The sequence below is a fragment of the Apium graveolens genome, chromosome 4 (genome assembly GCF_009905375.1).
Source record: "Apium graveolens cultivar Ventura chromosome 4, ASM990537v1, whole genome shotgun sequence".
NCBI lineage: Eukaryota > Viridiplantae > Streptophyta > Magnoliopsida > Apiales > Apiaceae > Apium > Apium graveolens.
The window spans coordinates 43601195-43617993 of record NC_133650.1 but is presented as its reverse complement, the minus strand read 5'-3'; the positions used below and the strand labels follow the sequence as shown (position 1 = coordinate 43617993).

Sequence of the window (16799 nt, the reverse complement as noted above, 5' to 3'; positions counted from 1 at the left end):
GTTTATGAGGAGTCTGATGAGGGTGATCCCATGGAGGATACAGAGCCACTTGCTGATGTGGATTCGGAGGTGGAGGACCCGGAGGAGGTACAGGCTGTGTAGGATACTAAGCAGCTCTATAATGCGGATGATGAAGCCCATACTGAGGAGCTTATTAATGATACTGTTGGGTAAATCGATACTCACCTGCCTCCACTCCCTACTGTCGGAGCCCTTACCCCTCCACCACTACCACGGAGCCCTTCCGATGATGACTTTAAGGATCTTACCCCTGAGGCCCAGGAGATTGAGGATGCCCTACCAACTAAGCCAGATACCCCACCCCATGCCCCCGTACAGGGAGTGTCTTTATTCCTGCATGGTTGGATAGTGGACAGGGTGATTTCACAGTTGGCCATTGATGAGGCCATTGGATGAGTCAGGGAGGGAGTTGGATACTGAGAGAGCTACCAGGTTTGCACTTTTTCACGAGAGGAGAGCCTCCATCCCTCGAGTTGCTAGAAGGGAGCTGACTAGGATTGAGTTTAGGGATCAATTGAGAATCCGATCTCTTCGTGGAGATAGGGATGTCAGGGTGTCCAGGACACATGAGAAGGATATCATCAGGAGTGCGATGGCTGGGGTGATGGACTTCACCCATACTGATGGTTGATTCAGATATGGTGATGTAGTAGTTTAGTCTTCTAGTTACAAATGGAGATAGTAGAGTGTTGATTTTTCGGGATAGTTTCACTTGTATATTGTTATCCCTTTTCTGACTAGATGGATAGACTGATGTATTTCACTTTTGACCACATCTTTGTAGGACTGATGTACTTTTGACTGGATTGAATTATTTATTTCTAGTACCATGTATATATTTGTTTTCTTTCAGTTCAGTTTAGTTCTTTTGTGACGGGATCACCAAATTATCCTTATTATTTATCTGCACTGCATGTGATTCAAGCTATCATATCTATATAGAACTGTGGGATTCATTTCCAAAATATGTAACGACTGTATAGAGTAAAACTTTATTCAAATGATTAAAACCTAAAATTGAATTTTCCAAAATTAGCCGCAATATGTTGCCAAGAAGAATGGGAACTGGGGCAAACCTTGGGTTTGAGGACCAGGGAAGCCATAATCGTGATTGAAGGAACCAAGAACACAGTGAAGAAGAAGACAGAGGATTATAATGTACATAAAGACTCCTATTATGGAGAAGAAATGGAAAATTTTAATGTTGGAGATTTTGAAGTAGAGGAAACTGAAGTTCAACGGTAAGGGAAAAACTCAGGCATGGATCCCATGTGGCAGTTTATGCACCTACTCAGGAAAAACCTGGAACGTCACCCAAACCCATTACCCCAGGAAAAAAAAATGTTATGGGGAATTTTTTTCAGGGCCTTTAAGTCACTTAAGCCCCCTGAGTTCCACGAATCATCTAACCCGGTTAAGGAAAGAGCATGGCTGAAGGAGATGAAGAAATCATTCGAGATTCTAAGTATCGATGAGGCACAAAAAATTGTATTCTCTACTTACCTTCTGAAGGGAGAGGCCAATTATTGGTCGGAGGCCAAGAGGAATATGGAGAAAAATGCTATCATAACCTGGGAGAGGTTCGGTCAATTGTTTCTAGAAAAGTACTTCCCAAGGTTAATGGAGAAGCCGATGGAGCTCAAGTTTCTGGAACTAAAGCAGAATAATTTATCAATAGCGGAATATGAGGCTAAGTTTACAAAGTTATCAAGATTTGTGCTAGAGTTTGTGAATATCTAGGAGAATAAAGAAAGAAGGTTTCAACATGGATTAAAGCAGTGGATTCAAAATAGGGTGGCATTCTCTGAGCTTACGTACTATGCCACCCTGGTACAGAAGGCAACAACTGTGGAAGTATGAAGCAAAAAAATGCAAAAGGAAAGAGAGAATGGAGGGATGAAAATGAAGAGTATGAGTATGGGAAGAGATTCTGCAGGGGAAACTTCCCAATCAAGTTTAACCGAGGAGCAGTATCCCTACCAGGAAGCAATGCTGGATTTAGACGACCTATGAGTGTAAATGTGAGCCAGAGCGGATAAAAATCGGAAATTTCCTAGTCCAACCAATCTCGACCCCCATTACCAGCATGCAATACTTGTGGAAAGATGCATTCCGGGGTGCATATAAAAATAATCTGTTTTAAGTGTGGTCGGGCGGGTCACTATTCTACCAATTATACTTCATTGACCCATGTTGTCAGCAATACCATCACTTGTTTTCAGTTTGGACGCCACGGTTACATGAAGAAGGTTTGCCCAATGAACAAACCAGCGGCTTCAGGGGTGAGCAAGGATGCCTCCAACAAGCTACCAAGTTCTGGGACCTTTAACATGACAACTGGAGATGCTATAAAAGACTCAAATTTGATAGCACGTACCATTTCTCTTAACTCGGTCAGTGCAAATGTTTTATTGGATTCTGGAGCGACTAATTATTTTATATCGAGGGACTTTGCGCATAAATTGAAACTTAAAGCTAAGCCCTTGAAAGAATCATTACAATTAGAAATAGCAACCCATGAAGGCATTCCCGTTAAGCAGATTCACCGCGATTGTAAATTAGACATTGGTGAACAATCTTTTAGTGTTAATCTCATCCCTTTTAAACTAAGGGAATTTGATGTAATTTTAGGAATGGATTGCTTATCTAGCAATGATGCTCAAATGACTATAGAGGGAAAAAGGTTAAGGTATATACCCCGGAAAGAAGGAAGTCATATTCAGAGGAAAGAGACATACACAGAAGTTTTTGACCATAGCCCATACCAAAAGTTTATTACGAAAAGGAGGCGAGGCTTACTTCGCCTATGTGGTGGACACCTGGAAAGAGGTTCCCAAGTTACAGGATATCTCGATAGTTAACTTAGCCTATGTGTGGATCTTTTGAGATTTTAGATGTATTGGGAAGTTAGCTTATGATCTACCCCTACCCCCGAACCTGTAGCAAGTTCATAATGTGTTCAATGTGTCAATGTTAAGGAAGTATAATCCGGATGCCAAACATATAGTGGAATACGAGCACATAGACATGCAACCAGACTTAACCTATAATAATCCCAATTTTCTAAACTATTTGAAACCCTTATGAATAGGAAATTTTGTTGATTTTGATATATTATCAGATGACCATATATAGAAGTTCTGTTATAAAAATCCTGAGTACATATTAGTATTCTATAATGAATTTGTGTGTATGTAAAGGTCGTCAGAATTAGAAAATGGGTACTTTATTTTTTTCCTGAAAATCCAGCGGACACCTAAGGAATTAAGTATAAAGAGTTAATATTGAAGGAATTAAATCCAAGGATTATAAAAGAGGATGAGTAAAGGAATAAAAGATATTGAGAAAGTCTTAAAGAAACCCTAATGATAAGATCACAGATATGTTCCCTCAAACGATCAATGATAATAAGAGTAAAATGAGTCGTAAAACAAATAAACGATCAAGGAACAAGCATATGCAAGTGACAAGGGAAATTAACTAAGAAATAAGTAACTTACCAAGTGGATTAAACTAGATGACATAATCACACCATAAGGAATCAACATTTGGCAAGCGAATGATGCAAGCAAAGTGACATAATCACTTTATGAAAGTGAAAACATTGGATATTATGCTAAACCAAGCATTTTGGCATAAGGATCAAAATCATCCAAACAAGCAAAGCCTCCCCCCCCCTATTTTCTTCTTCTTTGCTCTCGGCCCCTTTAGGAAAAAAGGAGTGCAAGCTTCAATCCATCATAGTTCTCAAGGTAAATTCTATGGCCTCTTAATGATTAAACTTAGCTATGCTAAAAGTTTATGCTTCAAAATTTATCTCTAGCTAGTTCAAATAAATCATCAAAAATGATGATGAATAGTGATGAATAGTAATTTACCTTCGTTTTCTTGATTTTCATGGAGGATTAAGGTTGTTTAAGCATAGATCAAGGATTATTTAGGACATTCAAAGCTCTTGTCTTCTATTAAGAAGCATCAAGAAGGTATAAAAAAGCTTTCACTCTTTGATTAATGTTATGAACTTGTGTTGTTTTGGATTTTGAATGGATGATATGATTAGTGGTATATTTTAGATGAGTAAGGCATGATTATTATCATTGGTTGGTTTTGTTTTATGCTTAGTGTTAAAGATATGTTTCTTGGATGACTTGACATAGAACTGGTGGATTAGGATGTTTTGATTATGGTTGATGTTTGGTTTGTTGTTGGTTGATTTGACGATGTTTTGTAAATTTGAAAATCATTAGTTTATAGACATCATAATGCCCGATTTTATAACACCCTTGTTTCTGTGTAACTTTGGAGTCCAAAACCCCATATTGAACATTACCACTGCCATGATTAGTTAGTTCATGTTTTAAGCTTCATTTTGGTATATTGATCGCGTTAATCAGATTTACGGTTTAGGAGAAATGTTTATTTTAAGTAACGGCGTTTAACGAAAGCACCCCGACCTTGTGTGTAACATTGTAACTATTTTTGAGACCCTAAAAAGACTTTTTGGATCATGAAAATTTTAGGTAACGTGTTAGAGACAGTTAGTAAGGTTCTCGCGAAGGTTTTCTGTCAAAAAAAATTATTTTTCAGTTTTATAAAAATTATGGAGCCGAGGGTGTCCAAACGAGAAATGTTAACCAATGACTTGAAAATGAGCGTTAATGTATATGAGAGCAAGACTTAGTTTCATAAGCGATGGATGACTAATTCTGAGTTATGTTATTGTTTATAGATTATTCGATTGTTAGAGACCCTACCCCTCCACTACTACCACGAAGCCCTTCCGATGATGACTTTGATGATCTTACCCCTAAGGCCTAGGAGATTGAGGATAGCCCACCAGCTGAGCCAGATACCCAACCCCATGCAACCTTTGAGGGAGTGTCTTTGTTTCTATATAGCTGGATAGTGGAAAGGAACAGTTCAGAGTTGGCCACTGCGGAGGCCAGATTGAATGAGGCGAGGAGAGAGTTGGATGTTGAGAGGGATATCAAACTTGCACTCCTTCGTGAGACGAGGGCCTCCATTCCTCGAGCTGCTAGGAGGGGCTGACTAAGATTGAGCTTAGGGCTCAATTGAGGATCCGAGCTCTTCATGGAGATAGGGATGGTAGGGTGTCTAGGACACAAGCGGAGGATATCGTCAGATGTGCGATGGCTAGGGCAAGGGACTTGACCTGTACTAGTGGCTGATTTAGAGATGGTGATGTAGTAATCTAGTCTTCTAGTTACAGATGGCCATAGTAGAGTGCCGATTTTCCAGGATAGTTCAACTTTTATATTTTTATCCATTTTGTAACTAGATGGATAGACTGATGTATTTCACTTTTGACCAGATGTTGGTAGAACTGATGTACTTTTGACTGGATCGGATTATATATTTCTAGTACCATGTATATATTTGTTTCCTTTCAGTTCAATTTAGTTCTTTTTTGATGGATCACCAGATTATCCTTATTATTTTCACTATTTGTGATTAAAACTGTCATATCTATATAAAAGTGTAGGATTAATTTTCCAATTATGTAATGACTATATATGATAAAACTTATACTGATGATAAAAACATAACGTTGAATTTTCCAAAAATTATCAGCATTATTCCGCCAAGGACAATTGGAACTAGGGCAAACACTACGTTTGAGGACCAAAAAAGCCATAACCAAGAGGGAAGGAACCAATAATACAGTGAAGAGGAAGATGAGGATTATAATGAACAGGATGACTCCTATTATGGAGAAGAAAAAGAGACTTTTAATGTTGGAGAATTTGAGGTAGAGACTAAAGTAGAGGAAACTGAAGTTGAGCAACAGGAAGAGTACCCGGGCATGGATTCCACGGGTCAGTTTATACACCTACTCATGCAGAACCTGGAGTGTCACCTAAATCTAATAAGTAATACCCCATGGGAACAATAATGCTGGGGAAAACTCTTTCAGGGCTGTTAAGTGACTTCAGCCCCTTGAGTTCCACGGATTAGCTGACCCAGTTGAGGCAAGAGAGTAGCTGAAGGAGGTGGAGAAATCCTTCGAGATTCTTAATATTGATGAGGCACAAAAGACTGTATTTCCTACTTACCTTTTGAATGGGGAGGCCAACTATTGGTGGGATGCCAAGAAAAATATGGAGACAGTTGTTATCATAACCTAGGAGAGGTCCAGTCAATTGTTTTTGGAAAAGTGCTTCCCGAGGTTTATGGAGAATCAGATGAGCTCAAGTTTCTGGAGCTAAAGCAGAATAACTTATCAATGGCGGAATATGAGGCTAAGTTTACATAGTTATCAAGGTTTGTGCCTGTTAGGGCGAAAACACGCGCTAATATTCACGCAAGTATACGCGTTCGCAAGTAATATAGAATACTTTCTAGTTCGTTCCCTCAGAGACTCAGACTAAATTATAGTCTAATTAAACTCACTCACCAATGTATGATTACTTCTCAATGTTAAGATAATAACACTTAAATTTGTTGATTAAATATTAACTATAATTAACTACTTAATTAACCACTTAACTAACACTTCAATTTTTCAATAATAAAACACTCATGAGATCACAACTTCATTATTACTTCCTTCTATAGCCATTGTTATTACCTTTAGCATGTGACAGTGATGATATTAATCGAATAACACGAAACTGATAAAAGCCAACTTTCATTGTACTAATACCATTCTACCAAGCATCCACAATTAAGATAGAAGTTGAATAGTCATCAATTATGTTGAGTTCCTATATGTCTACAGAAATTGACAACACAACGATTTAAACACAAGTTATTCCTTTTTGATTACATAGGGCAAATAAAATTGTTAGAGTTACCCACTAATCATGCTCAACGTACATGAACCTATGCTAGCATGGCAAGTTCTAAATCTCAAGATCCACCGTCGCTTCACAAGAGATTAACACCCTATCTTATATATTCGCGACGCACATAAGACGAATACGCACAACCAATACTAGATATCATGCAATCATCACACACTAAAGTATTAAACAATTAACTAAAGAATTCCATAATAAATCCGTTGCAACCCCATGATCACGATTAGCCCATAATAGAACTTATCGCCATCATGGGTTCATCTGAAATCATGACAAACAAACACAAGAAAATAATAACTAAACTAATTATATTAAAACAGAGTACGTCACAAGAGTAAATAAGTCAAAGCAAGAAAACTAGCATCCAACATTACAACGAAACAAGAATCACAAGAAAATATGCTTCCTCTTCGTTGTGGTGTGCTAAATCGGTCTTCTTCCTTATCTCCTTCGCTTCTTGCGTAAAACACAATCTAAAACATAATCCCCTTAATACTCTCTGTGAAAACGTCTCAAATCTACCTATATAATAGTCCCATAAAACTCAGATTACATAGAAGTTGGAAGCCAAACAGAAGTAGAAGTCTAAAATAATTTATCTTTTTCCCCGACCCTGCGCGGCCGCTCAGCATAGCTGCGCGGGCGCGCAGGTTGCTGCGCGGCTGCTCAGCATTGCTGCGCGGGCGCGCAGGCCTCTACTGGAAAAAATCCAGGTTTGCTCCGTTTCTTCGCCGTAATCTGCCCATTCATTTCCTCTCGCAATGGTGAACACATGCCAAGGCTTATTCTTGATGATTCCTCCCCCGAAATGCAACTAATACCCTGAAATGCATAAACACTAGAAAAATGCATCAAATACACAAAATACTTGATTTCAAGACACCAATTTAAGCCATTTTAAGACGTTCTAAGTGGTATAAAATGCCACTTATCACACCCCCAAACTTAAATCGATGCTTGTCCTCAAGCGTCACAGACTCAAAAACAAATAAAAATATGCATGAATGCAATCTATATGAAAATGCAACGATCCCCCTTACTACAATTAACCAACCAAATTGTCACATCTCAACGAATGCAGTTAGACAACTAAAGATCAATAAACACATGCAAACGGACATACAGCCAGAAACGTGGTGTGTGCAAATGCTTAACAGATATGCTTCGGAACTAGACTAATTACTATGACTAGACTATCCTTAAGGCAATCCTACGATTATACAAAGAATAAAAATTCTAGGCACAAAGTGATATATAACACTACAAGAACTCTGGAGCTTACTACGGAATCGTGCTTTTTTATTTACAACTCAAATGCTTATTTGACCGTGCAATGAGTGAGGTCCACAAAAGACTTATACAATGGTATCCATGTAACGAGCGTTAGGTTAGCGGATCCCAGACTCTAAAAGCCTTAGGTCACTAGGCACAAAGTCCCCTAAGAATTTAATAACTCGAATACCAAAGAGCCCACTCTTGCTCAATTATGCAAAAAAATTTTTTTTTTTTTAATAACTTCTGAGCAAGTGCGTTTCGCTCCATCTTGCTCAACCCTAAACTACTCGCAACATATGCGAGCCGGTTACTAGCCATTTGACGCCTAGCCATAACTAGCAACAACTTCCATATTTTTTTCTCCTAATTTTTTTCTTTTTTCATGTCTTTATCACTAAGAACCTATAATCGAATTCTAAGCATAATAAGTAGATTGACCTTGAAAACAACCAAATCATAACAACAATCTAGCCCTTACACATTCTTTAAGACTTAGTGGACTTACAATTGTTTCTAGCATGCATATCAACCTACACAACTTAATATCACTTTAATGCTATCACTACACTCGCATCAATATCACAATTCAGTCGATAACTTATTGCAAAAGGGATCATGGTAAATGCATGAGCTACATGACATTCATAAAAAAAACTAAATGGCATAAATTATGCAACTATATGAACTAAACTATCATGAATATGCAACTAAATGACACACACACAATATTCCTTAACTACCACCCCCAAACTAAAAATCTTCACTGTCCTCAGTGAAAGTAGTAGAAAGGAACACAGGGTATACCTACTCGGAGTCATCATCATCATCACCCTCAGTGGGTGGAGTATCAGGCGGTGGGTATGCAGAGTCCTCACCAAAAACTGGCCACTGGATATCAGCTCCAAAGCCTCAAAAAGCAGTCCCTAACGCAAGGGTGAGCTCCTGAGCAAACCTGCTCTGCATCTCATACATGGCATCCATCCGTCGTGAAAGCCTCCTATACTGGGCATCACTCATCCCAGCACCCTCCTGAGCTCTCGAAGAACCAGCCTCACCACGCCCTGGCCTAGCCATAGTAGCACCTCGTGCTGGACGCCCTCCTGGAAGATGATAACCCAGCCCATGCTCCTCAGGCTCACCACCGGTCCACTCCTGCATCCCATTCAGAGTGCCAGAATCAATCGGAGCTGCTGGCAACTGCAACTGCTCATGAGCCGGCCAGTTCACTCCCACTGCTCGGCATAGCTTCGTAACCGTGGATGCATAAGGGATGTTCATATGCTTTGCTCCCCTCAAAAACTTCAGAATTCCTTGGTAGATAAACTCACCAAGGTCCATATAGTACTCATCATGCAGAATTCCCCACAACAACTGTGCTCTCTCAACTGTGACCTCGTGTGCATGTGAAGAAGGCAAAATATTAGCACATATAAATGCATTCCATGCACGGGCATACCTGTTCATGGCGATCGCCGGAAAGTGACGATACTCATTATTTCCTGGACTGCGGGTCCAAACTGTGCCCGGTCGACAGAGAGTCGCACAAATCAAATCCAAGTCAAAATCCTCAGCAGTCTTTTCATTCCAGTTCTCCTCCTCGGGCTTCCTCTCTCGCTATCCAATCACACGGCGAATCGCCGCAGGATGATAATCAACCGTCAGCCCACGAACTAAAGAAAACCTATTCTTTTCAGCCTTCGCGTTCGCGTAGAACTCACGAACAACGCTCATCGGTACTGCTTCGGGTGACTCACAAAAAGCTATACACCCCTTCTCTGCAATCATGGACAACAACTCACCATCCCTCCCTGATGGTAAAAACCCCCTCTCCTTCAGAATCGGCTTCCCCAACAGCCTAGTGTACTCCTCCTCCACAGCTATGTCAGTTAACCGAGGCCTTGCAGCAGTACCCCTCGATGAATCAGCAGTAGGAACTGTGCTGCTGCTATCAATAGTGCGTGCTCTCTTCGGTGCCATTGATTCATGAATAAAAGTGTGTAAGAACTGATTTTTGATGTTTGTGAGAGGGTTTAAGTGTAGGAAGTTTTGTCGGAGATATGTAGGATAGGTGTATGTATATATAGGATGTGGATTAGATTAGGGTTTGGGAATTAATGGATAAAATGATGGGGTAGTGGGAACAATTCGTGGGTTTATGGGCTAAAACTGTTTTTGTGTTTTTGTTTGTTTTTTTTTTCTGAACTATAAAAAATTTTCTGGAACTCGACCCCTGCGCGGCCGCTCAGCCTAGCTGCGCGGGCGCGCAGAGGGTCTCTGGAAAAAAAAAATTCAGCCCCTGTTTTCTGATTTTTTTGTGTTTTTGGATAGGTTATTAACTTCTAAGGGTTCCTATAACAACAATTCATGGGTTGCCTCCCACGTAGCGCTTCTTTTTCGTCATTAGCTTGACGTTCCGTACCTTTCTCAAGTAGTCAACAAAATGGCACTAACCACCTCTCGGTTTGCCATGTCCCCATAGTAGTGCTTCAACCACTGACCGTTAACCTTGAATGCTTGGTCCGAATCATTCTCAAATATTTCCACCGCTCCATGTGGAAACACAGTTTTGACAATAAAAGGTCCAGACCACCTTGATTTCAACTTCCCAGGAAAAAGTCGGAGCCGAGAGTTTAATAAAAGAACTTGTTGCCCTGGCACAAATAACTTAGGATGTAGCTTCCTATCGTGCCACCTCTTCACCTTTTCCTTGTACATTTTGTTATTCTCGTACGCTTGAAGTCGAAATTCATCAAGTTCATTAAGCTGAAGCATTCTTTTCTTACCAGCTGCATCTAAATCCAGGTTCAATTTCTTCAATGCCCAGTAGGCCTTATGCTCAAGCTCCGCCGGTAGATGACATCCCTTACCGTACACCAACTGAAACGGTGACATCCCAAGTGGAGTTTTGTATGCTCATCTGTAAGCCCAAACAGCTTCATCGAGCTTTAAAGACCAATCCTTCCTTGACGGACAAACAACCTTCTCTAGAATACGCTTTATCTCTCTGTTAGACACTTCCGCTTGACCATTTGTTTGCGGATGATAGGCAGTAGCTACTCGATGATTCACATTATAACGCTGCATCATAGAAGTGAACTTACGGTTCCAAAAATGCGATCCTTCATCACTTATGATTACCCGAGGTGTTCCAAACCTTGTGAAAATTTGCTTATGAAGAAAATTTAGCACTGCCTTTGCATCATTTGTCGGTAAAGCTTTAACTTCGACCCATTTTGAGACATAATCGACTGCCAGCAAGATGTACTGATTATTGCAAGACGCGATAAAAGGCCCCATGAAATCGATTCCCCACACATCAAAGACCTCGACTTCAAGCATCACATTTAATGGCATCTCATCCTTCCTTGACAAATTTCCCACTCTTTGGCAACGATCATACCTTAAAACAAACTGATGAACATCCTTGAACAAAGTAGGCCAGAAAAAATCTGCTTACAGAATACGAGCTGCCGTCTTCTCACCTCCATAGTGTCCACCATAAACCGTGGAATGGCAGTCTCGTAATATCCCCTCCGTCTCACAGAACGGGATACATCTCCTAATGATCTGGTCAGCTCCCTGTCTAAACAAATATGGTTCATCCCACATATACCACTTCACCTCATGCAGAAACTTCTTCTTTTGAACGGATGTCAAATTAAGAGGCATTATATTGCTGACGAGATAGTTTACAATATCTGCAAACCATGGTTCTTCCTCCTGAATTGCAAACAACTGCTCATCCGGAAAAGATTCATTGATTAACGTCCTATCTTGTGAAGTAGAATCGGGATTCTCCAACCTAGAGAGATGGTCAGCTACTTGATTCTTAGTACCTTTTCTATCTTTGATCTCTAACTCAAATTCCTGAAGTAAAAGCACCCAACGAATGAGTCTCGGCTTCGAATCCTTCTTAGAAACCAGATAGCGAATAGCTGCATGATCAGTGAATACTGTTACTTTCGTACCAAGCAGATAAGATCGAAATTTCTCAAAGCCAAAGACTATAGCCAAAAGCTCCTTCTCAGTAGTGGTGTAGTTCAATTGGGCACCATTTAAAGTCTTACTCGCATAGTAGACCACATGGAAGAGATTTTTCTTGCGCTATCCCAGAACTGCACCTACCGCATAATCACTCGCATCACACATCATCTCAAACGGTTCTGTCCAATCTGGTGCTGTAATAACTGGTGCAGTGATCAAACTCTTCTTGAGAGTCTCGAATGCTGCCAAACATTCATCATCAAATTTGAACGGCACATCTTTCTCAAGCAAATTGCACAACGGCTTAGATATCTTTGAAAAGTCCTTGATGAATCGCCGATAAAAACCCGCATGACCAAGAAAACTACGGATTCCTTTCACAGAATTAGGTGGGGGAAGATTTTCAATGACTCCCACTTTGGCCTTGTCCACCTCCAGACCCTTGCTAGAGACCTTATGCCCAAGGATAATGCCTTCACGCACCATAAAATGACATTTCTCCCAATTAAGCACCAAATTAGTTTCCACGCATCTTTTGAGTACGACGCGCAGATTATTCAAACATTCATCATATGAGTGTCCAAAGACGGAGAAGTCATCCATGAACACTTCGACGTTATTTCCAATCATGTCAGAGAATATAGCCATCATACATCTTTGAAAAAGTGGTCGGGGCACCACATAACCCAAACGAAACTCTGCGAAAAGCAAATGTGCCAAATGGACAAGTGAAGGTAGTCTTTTCCTGATCCTCTGGTGCAATACAAATCTGATTATACCCGGAATAACCATCCAAAAGACAAAAATACTCATGACCCGCCAATCTGTCAAGCATTTGATCAATAAATGGAAGGGGGAAGTGATCTTTCCTTGTGGCTTTGTTCAATTTTCTATAATCCATGCATACTCTCCATCCTGTAACTGTTCGAGTAGGGATGAGCTCATTCTTTTCATTTGCGACCACAGTGATACCTCCCTTCTTAGGTACACATAGTACGGGGCTCACCCACGAGCTGTCAGAAATAGGATAAATGATGCCTGCATCTAGCCATTTCAGAATTTCTTTCTTCACCACCTCCTTCATGATGGGATTCAGTCTTCGCTGCTGTTCCACAGTTGGCTTACTACCTTCCTCTAGCAGAATTTTATGCATACAATATGAAGGACTTATCCCCTTGATGTCTGGTATGGTCCATCCTATAGCCGATTTGAATTCTCTCAAAATCCTTAAGAGCTTGTCTTCCTCACTACCTGAAAGGTCAGATGAAATAATAACAGGTAACGTAGATGAATCACCTAAAAAAGCATACCTCAAGTGTTCAGGTAATGGTTTGAGCTCCAAGGTAGGTGCTTCCTCTGTTGATGGTTTGAGCTTCCCTTCAGCATTCTTAAGGTCAGAAGTACCAAGAGATTCAAATGGTATGTCTAGCTTTCGCTTCCATGGAGAAGCGTTCAGATATTGTAATTGCTCGTTGCTATCTTCATCATCGCTGTCAAAATCCCCCACTAAGGCCTTTTCCAATGCATCAGACATTAGCATGTGATCGAGTTCCGAAGTAACCGCAGTATCAATCACATCCACTTTTAAGCACTCCTCATCTTCTGTAGGGAATTTCATTGCCTTGAATACATTGAAGGTCACATCCTGATCTTGGACCCGGATAGTAAGTTCACCTTTTTGCACATCTATCAAGGTACGGCCAGTAGCCAAGAAAGGCCTTCCCAAGATTATGGGAATCTTCTTATCTTCCTCAAAATCCAGAATAACAAAATCTGCTGGAAAGAAGAGCTTATCCACCTTGACGAGCACATCCTCAACTATGCCCCTTGGGTAAGTAATGGAACGGTCAGCCAATTGTAGCGACATGTATGTGGGTTTTGGATCAGGCAGATCCAGCTTTTTAAAGATCGACAACGGCATCAGATTAATGCTTGCTCCCAAATCACAAAGGCACTTGTCAAAAGTTAGATTGCCAATGGTGCAAGGAATGGTGAAGCTTCCTGGATCTTTCAGTTTTGGTGGTAACTTTTGCTGCAGAACAGCGCTGTATTCTTCCGTGAGAGCAACGGTTTCAAGGTCATCCAGTTTCACCTTCCTTGCAAGAATAGTCTTCATAAACTTCACATAACTAGGCATTTGTTCCAGAGCCTCAGTGAAAGGTATATTGATGTGAAGTTTCTTGAACACCTCCAGAAACTTCCCGAACTGTCTATCCAGCTTTTGTTGCTGCAATCTCTTAGGAAAAGGTGGTGGAGGATAGAGCTGTTTCTCCCCTGTATTAGCCTCAGGCAGAGTGTGTTCAACAGTAGTCTTCCTTGGTTCCGCCGCTTTCTCCTTTTGCTTAGATTCTTCATCTCTAACTTCAGCTTCGACTTCCTTTGCCTTTTCAGCATCAACCACTTTTCCAGACCTTAAGGTAATAGCCTTGACTTGCTCTTTAGCTTCCTTCCTGCCTGGTACTTCCGTGTCACTGGGAAGAGTGTCAGGTTGACGATTGAGCACTGCATTGGCTAATTGACCGATTTGATTTTCCAAGGTCTTGATAGAAACCGCCTGACTCTTGCACAACAGCTTAAGTTCCTCAAAATCAGCACTAGTGGGTGCAGCTGTACTTCCCTATTGAGGATATGATTGCCTTGTAGCATACTGCTGTGGTTGCTGGAATCCAGGTGGGTTAAACAGTTTACTCACTCCTTGCTGATATGGTGGCTGAATAGCATTCTGATTATTCCCCCAGCTGAAATTTGGATGATTTCTGTTATTAGGATGATAGGTCACTGGCACAGGCTGCTGTTGTCGCTGATAATTATTCACATACTGAACAGATTCTTTGACAAGAGAACACTGATCCGTAGCATGAGAACCTACACAAAGCTCACAAACCATAGCTATTTGATTAACTCCATACGTAGCCAGAGAATCAACCTTCATTGATAGCGCTTGGAGCTGGGCTGCAATAGCGGTGGCTACATCAACTTCCAGAATACCTGCTACCTTGCCTGATGTCATCCTCTGAGTTGGGTTTTGATGCTCATTTGCAGCCATCATCTCTATAAGATTATACGCCTCAGTATAGCTTTTAGCCCATAAGGCTCCTCCAGCTGCTGCATCGAGCATGGGCCGAGATTGGGCCCCCAAACCATTATAGAAACCAGTGATCACCATCCAATCCGGCATTCCATGATGTGGACATTTTCTCAACATTTCCTTGTAGCGTTCCCAAGCCTCGCACATAGATTCTGTAGGTTGCTGCGCAAACTGAGTAAGAGCACTCCTCATAGCAGCAGTCTTTGCCATCGGATAAAACTTCACCAGAAACTTTTGCGCAAGATCTTGCCACGTAGTGATGGACCCAGTAGGTTCAGAATGTAACCAGTCTTTAGCCTTATCCCTCAGTGAGAATGGGAAAAGCCTCAACTTAATAGCCTCATCAGTCACGCCATTATACTTAAAAGTGCTGTAGATCTCGACAAAATTCCTTATGTGCATGTTGGGGTCTTCAGTTGCCGCTCCTCCAAAAGAAACAGAATTCTGCACCATCTGAATAGTGCCCGGCTTGATTTCAAAGGTGTTAGCTTGAATAGCCGGATGAAGGATGCTTGACTGAATGTCATCAGTTTTAGGCCGAGAAAAATCCATAAGAGCTGGATCAGCTTGAACAATACGATCTCCCATGTTTATTGGTTCTTTCTACTCAGCTCCTGAATCCGAATCCTCAAAATCTAACTTCTCCGGAATATCAAGAACTTCGTCTGTCTCCTCAGCTGTATCTAAAGTCCTCTTGCGAGCACGAGAACGAGTTTGCATAAACGCTTGCTAAAGTACCTGAAACACAACCGAAAAGAGTAAGTAACTACTATGTCCTAATCACTGAGTCCTAATGAACAATGATGGTAAGTACATAAACTAAACAAATACGCCGAGTCCCCGGCAGCGGCGCCAAAAACTTGTTAGGGCGAAAACACGCGCTAATATTCACGCAAGTATACGCGTTCGCAAGTAATATAGAATACTTTCTAGTTCGTTCCCTCAGAGACTCAGACTAAATTATTGTCTAATTAAACTCACTCACCAATGTATGATTACTTCTCAATGTTAAGATAATAACACTTAAATTTGTTGATTAAATATTAACCATAATTAACTACTTAATTAACCACTTAACTAACACTTCAATTTATCAATAATAAAACACTCATGAGATCACAACTTCATTATTACTTCCTTCTATAGCCATTGTTATTACCTTTAGCATATGACAGTGATGATATTAATCGAATAACACGAAACTGATAAAAGCCAACTTTCATTGTACTAATACCATTCTACCAAGCATCCACAATTAAGATAGAAGTTGAATAGTCATCAATTATGTTGAGTTCCTATATGTCTACAGAAATTGACAACACAACGATTTAAACACAAGTTATTCCTTTTTGATTACATAGGGCAAATAAAACTGTTAGAGTTACCCACTAATCATGCTCAACGTACATGAACCTATGCTAGCATGGCAAGTTCTAAATCTCAAGATCCACCGTCGCTTCACAAGAGATTAACACCCTATCTTATATGTTCGCGACGTACATAAGACGAATACGCACAACCAATACTAGATATCATGCAATCATCACACACTAAAGTATTAAACAATTAACTAAAGAATTCCATAATAAATCCGTTGCAACCCCATGATC

At 40.5% G+C, this 16799-nt stretch overlaps 1 non-coding gene across 1 annotated transcript; it reads left to right on the top strand.

Annotated features, from left to right (window-relative positions):
* Nucleotides 1–15277: 15277 nt before the first annotated feature.
* On the top strand, nt 15278–15384 carry LOC141722273 (small nucleolar RNA R71). Its single transcript, XR_012575292.1, has one exon. It is a non-coding gene; the product is annotated as a small nucleolar RNA R71 (small nucleolar RNA).
* Nucleotides 15385–16799: the final 1415 nt, after the last annotated feature.